General features: G+C 37.9%; 1 non-coding gene across 1 annotated transcript; it reads right to left on the minus strand.

Moving 5' to 3' along the window:
* Positions 1-2,951: 2,951 nt before the first annotated feature.
* On the minus strand, positions 2,952-3,087 carry LOC117713211 (small nucleolar RNA SNORA17). Its single transcript, XR_004607390.1, has one exon. It is a non-coding gene; the product is annotated as a small nucleolar RNA SNORA17 (small nucleolar RNA).
* Positions 3,088-5,869: the final 2,782 nt, after the last annotated feature.

Consider the following 5,869-nt stretch of genomic DNA (forward strand, 5'->3'; position numbering starts at 1 on the left):
ACTTTCTGCAGTTTTTTGTTTCTAGTTTTTGTAAATTATTTAACTCTAATTTCATTCAAGTTTTCTTGTTACTTAGACAAAGGTTATTCTGGAAACAAAGAGATAGTGGCATAGTTTTAATATTTTAAATATACTTATATTTAAATATAAGATAGAAAGGAAAGGAAAGGAAAGGAAAGGAAAGAAAGAAAGAAAGAAAGAAAGAAAGAAAGAAAGAAAGAAAGAAAGAAAGAATAGTTTTGATTTAGGGTTGTTCTTTCTATGTGGTCCAGGTGATATTTGAACTGGTTATCCTACTGAAAATATCCTTTGAAATCTGTGGCTCTTCTGGTTTCACTCAATAACTTCTCTTTTTCTATTTCTTGGTAACTACTTCTATTTCTTCTTTCTTCCACTTCTCTAGAGATAAAGTTTTAGCTATCCTGAATTGCATTCCCCGTCTTCTGAAAAGATCTATGAATGTACTGCTGCAGCTTAAAAATGAGGGCAAATCTAAGACCTGGAATTTTTGCATAACACACATAAGAATCAAATTGTCCAAGGAAGCTTTATTCACAAATATAGCTTAAGAGGACTTAAGAGTGTTTATTTGGAGCCCTCCCTCTTTTCCTCTTCCTACGTTCTTTAGTAACCATTTTTCTATTCTATAGTTTCATGAACCAGTTTCAGATTACATTTAGATGTGAGGTCATAGGATATCTAGTTTACTTTCTGATTATGCCCATCATCCAGGTTCGTCTCTGTTGTACATGACAGCCATATATTTATACTAAATAACATTCTACTGTGATTATCTATCTCAGTTTTAAACTTTTAATCCAAACACCCATTAATAGATACAGGGTGATTTTATAGCCTGGCTGCTGGGAAGCCTATGGGAATGCTGATGTCTCCTTCCCTGACACACAGATTTCATTCCTTTTTGGTGTGCATCAATAGTGGGAATGGAGAGTCATCTGATAGCATACATTTTCATGGAGCTACCATACTTCTCTCCATGTGACTATTCTTCTATTCACACTGTTTTCACACGAGCCTTTGTAGCATTTGTCACTAGAACTTAGCATGATCCCTTGTCCTTTTCCAATTCTTCAGAACAATATTTAACTTAAGTTCTCACCAGAGTTTAACAAAGACAGATGGAATGTGCTTTATTATTCAATATGGACACTGTTTCAGGTTCAAATGCTATGAATATAGTGACACTACCTTTTAGGGTTTTCTTAAACTTTGGATTAGTTCTTGGTCTATTTCACACCATGTACCCTAATCCTACTTATCTCTCCCCTTCATTCCTCACACCCTCCTTACTCCCTTATAACCTTCCCATAACAAAGAAGAAGAAGAAATCTCATTGTGGAAGGTGTAGCGTGTCACAGTGTGTCCCACATTTGTCTACACTTCTTTCCTTTCAAATGTTCATTCCAGTGACTCATTGATCTGTTAGGAGGTCTCTGGCTTCTGCTACTCTATCAATACTGGAATCTCACTAGGACTCTTCTCAGATATCCTGCAGTTGCCATGTGTCATGAAGAGTTTGTAGCTTTGGATCTATAGAACCAGCCTCTTCATGCATTCCAGTAATTCACTGATGGAGTAGATGTTTAGGTGGATAAATTCAAAACCCTGGATCTGGGCCTGAGAGGTATTTGAGCTGGCCAGCCTGCTCGCTCTCCCACTGTAGTGCTCTAGGGGCCAGTTCACCAACAATCCCTGCAACCAGGGCCAGCTCTACCCTGCTGCCCAGCTGAGGTGCAGGGCCTGCTCTCTTGAGTATTTCAGGTGATGAGGGACATGGACAGTTCTCCCACTCTCATGACATTGGAGCCAGCTCTCCCACATGCCATAGCTGACAATGGACAAGGGAAGGGAATATGGTGTTTCTCCCTCCTCAGAGCCACTGCCCACCAGGCAAGAGGCTCTCATGTCCTCTGGGCTGGATCACACCTGTAACTCTATGTCCAGGCCAGCTCTACTGTGCTGCCCAGGTCCAAGGCCTGGAGGTTCAAGGCCTGGTTCCCTGAATACTGTAGCAGGTGAAGGGCAAGTACAGTTCTCCTGCTCTGATGACCTCAGGGCCAGCTCTTCTGCCTGCCATAGGTAGCATGGGTTGACAAGGTCATCTGTTCTTCAACCATGTCACCACATGGCAGACAAATGGCAGGGCCAGTTCTCTCACATTCATATTCTTGGGGGTTGGCTCACCTGCAACAACCACAAAGTGTGGGGCTAGCAATCCAGAGTTTACTGCAGGGGTGGAGTCATCTCGCCTGCTCTCATATCCCCAGGGCCAGCTCTCAGAGGATTTTCAGGTGAGGGGTGGGGCCAGTTTTGCACAGCCATTATACATTCACTTGTCTCTGGGTGACAGTCCAGATCAAGTAACAGACCCCTGTTGTTGTAGGGCCATGTGGCTCCAGGTGGCAGCCCAGACCAGAATGCCACCATGGTTCTAGGTGGGCATCACGGACTACTCTCATCAGGCTGTTTTCACTACTCTTGAGTCTCCAGTTTTGCCTCTCTATCATTAAGCCTGTATATTCTGTTTCTTTTTCTCTTGTGTTTCTTCACACTTACTTCCTATTCTTAGTGGTATCCTGTATCTCTGAGTGTCTGGGGGTCATCTTAGGTGTGGTCTCAGGAATGCTATACCCTGCTTGTGTATTATGGTGCTGGGTAGGGTTTCTCCTCCTGGGCATGGTCTGCCCTCTAGGCCTGTGTAACACTGGACTGGTGGTCCGCTCAAGCTAGCTCCCTGTTTGGGGCTCCATGGTGACAGTCAGGTTTGCTTCTTGTCTGACACATCCTAGTAGCCCATTGTGAGATGCATTTCTCTGAGACTCTCTCCTGCCCTGGTCCCAAGCAGGAATTCTGCTACTCTCTGGCTCGTTCCTCATCCTAGGAGCCAATCTGGGCGTGCCTGGCACTGGACTGGTGTTCATTTCAGATGAACTTTAGGCTACTAATCATTCAGATGTTCACATGTCAGAATACTGAGCATAGACATAGCCTCGCCTCTCTCCTCTCTGCCACCTACTGACACACGTGTGACACAGCAGCTATACCTGCAAAGCGTCTAGGGTCAGGTACCTTTAGGTTTTATTTATTTATTTTTTTGATTCTTCAATTATTTTTCTAATTAAAACAGTTTATTTTTAGCTGATGCATAAAACATAAATATTGTATATGTAATGTGATGTTCTGATAGTTTTTGTGCTGTCTAATGTTTAAATCTGATTAAACATTCCTATATTATATTTCAGCATTTCTTTGTAATGAAACATTGTAATCACTTCTTCCAACTTTTTACAGAACACTATCAATAACTTTAGTGATCTTATTGTAACTGCAGTTATTTCAATGTTTTATTATGATTTTGTTCATCCATTACAACATTGGTTAACATGAGAGACAAATATTGGGGTTTTCACAATGAAGTGAGTGCAGTGCTCAAGGTTATAACATCTTTCACCTACAGACTGTGGGTAGTGACTGACAGGAATACTCCCTTTATCCTCAGCCTGTTATATCTTCAGCCACACTGTTTCTACAACTACCTTCTGTCAATATTCTAAATTTTTTTCTCTTTTATGAAAAAAGTTGTACTCTTATCTCATAGATTGTATGTGTAAGTGTGTGTGGTTAGCTTTGTGGATGACGTCAATTTTCTTTTGTTTTTTTTCTTTTTTATACAGTATGCTACAGTGACCTCATATGGTACATCTCTTAGCCTTACCTCTGTTATGTAACTAAAACTTTGTGTTTTCTGTGTAGTATCTACTGCCCTTACAAACCATCATTCGGTTGTCTAACATTATTTATTGTTTTTAAATGCGATGTACAAATAAAATAATGTAGTATTTACTACTTGTTTAACAACAAATACTCTTCAGAATCATGACATTTCTTTATTCAGTTTAATCATTAACCTACTGATAACTGCTGTCTGTAATAGCCAAATGAAAGAATTATACTCACAGAAGGGCTTTGGGAATTCTCAAACCATTTGCAAAGATGTTTTCATTCATTTACCTGGTGTTTATTCAGCTACAGAGTTGTTTTGGGGGAGCAGAACTATGTCCCTAAAATTTCTAGTTTATTGGCACACACATGTCCTCATATCCTCTTCATGCCTGTTGACTACAAATAGAAATCTGCAGAGTTGACAAGAGTCATCAAAACTTTTATTTTTGAGAAAATTTCCCAATTGAATGATAAACACTAGATTTAGTTTTTAAAGTAAAATATTATTTTGCTTACAACATTATCTATAAACAATGTCAGAAAATTATGTAGTTAAAGCATAAACAGTTATGAATTTTGAATGTTGCCCATTTCTTTTGGGGTTTGATTTCTTCAATTACTTTAGTGACAAGACTTTGTTATTGATTTTTAGTATCTGACTGAGTGACATTTCTTTAGTTAATTTCAGTAAAAAATTTCGTCTCTTTTCCTTTCCTTCCTTTTTTCCCCCTTCTTTCCTTTTAATTTTTGTCAGTAATAAATCCTGGAATTTCATGAAGTTGTGTAACCACTTTGCCTCTGTGTTACATTATCAGTATACTGGAAACATATTATATGAAACAACATGGTACTGATTTGTATGGATATATTATGATTGGTGAGTTTTAAAATAGTAGTAACAAACTCAATTAATAAAATAACTCAATAAAAGAAGATGATTCCTATGTGATGAAGGGGGACTGTATCATCAAATAACTAATTGTTCATAATTGTAAATAAAGAGAAAAAATACTAAATTTTATGGTAGAATTTTAGGCACATCAGGATTTCTTTGAAGTTTCATTTCAAAGGCATTTTCAGGAAATAACAATGTTTGTAGACTGAGCTATCATTTAGTTACTCCTGAGATCTCAAACTGCTAATCCCAAGCCACAGGACTAAGTGGTGGGGTATAAGCAAAAACACTATTCAAACCCAATATCCATTCCTCTGCTTTGGTCCCTCCGTGGAAGGCATGATATTTATATTCAACAAGTTATCTGACCTTGAAATTATTTTTCTGTATTAGATACGAAAGGGCTATTGAACATCTTTTCAACAGAAAAGATTGGTAATGACTGAATGATGAGTTCACTGATCTCAGAATCTTCTTTACATCTAAGTAGAATTAACTTCCTTCCATACTGCTTGACACATAAAGAAGTAGTGGATATTGTAAAGACTGATGGTCATGGTTCTGGCACCACACCCCATGTACCTTTGATCAACAAATCCCCTGATTTTGACAAAGATAATGTCTGAAAGATTACTACCTACTGCAAGGACAATAATAAGGCTTTGAATGTCAATTTAAGGTTTGACACAGTTGGTGTCACTGGACTCAGTAAAATTTGGAAAATGTGTGATTTACGAAAATAAGGGAATTTTTTCAAGGTCAAATAGGTAGTAAGTGAAAATATTGATGTTCTTAACCAGTGACTGTAAGTCCTTTTTAATACACCAATAATTTGTGTATTAAATTAATTTGTGTAATAATTTAAGAGGTGATATACCCAGCAGAGATGATTCATTCAGTTTTGATTCAACTATCTGAATGTTTTCTATTACTAATTGCTTTTTTTGCTTGCCTTTAATTTATATAACTTAATTATTAGGTATTTCTACACAGATTGCAGTAATTTGTACTGATGATTCTTTACTACTCTGCTTCCTTCAGCACTCCAGTCACCAGTATTTTCAATTGCCTTAGTTTGCTTTTGTCTACTTCTAAATAGGTTGATATTAGCAATGGAGGAATTATCTGGAGGATAGTGTCAAATCTTTTCAGTACCCAGCCAATAGTATTGACTGATGATACAAAATCTACTTGGTACTCAAAGCTGTGATTGGCACCCCTACCTTATTT

This window comes from Arvicanthis niloticus, chromosome 7 (assembly GCF_011762505.2).
Source record: "Arvicanthis niloticus isolate mArvNil1 chromosome 7, mArvNil1.pat.X, whole genome shotgun sequence".
NCBI classification, from domain to species: domain Eukaryota; kingdom Metazoa; phylum Chordata; class Mammalia; order Rodentia; family Muridae; genus Arvicanthis; species Arvicanthis niloticus.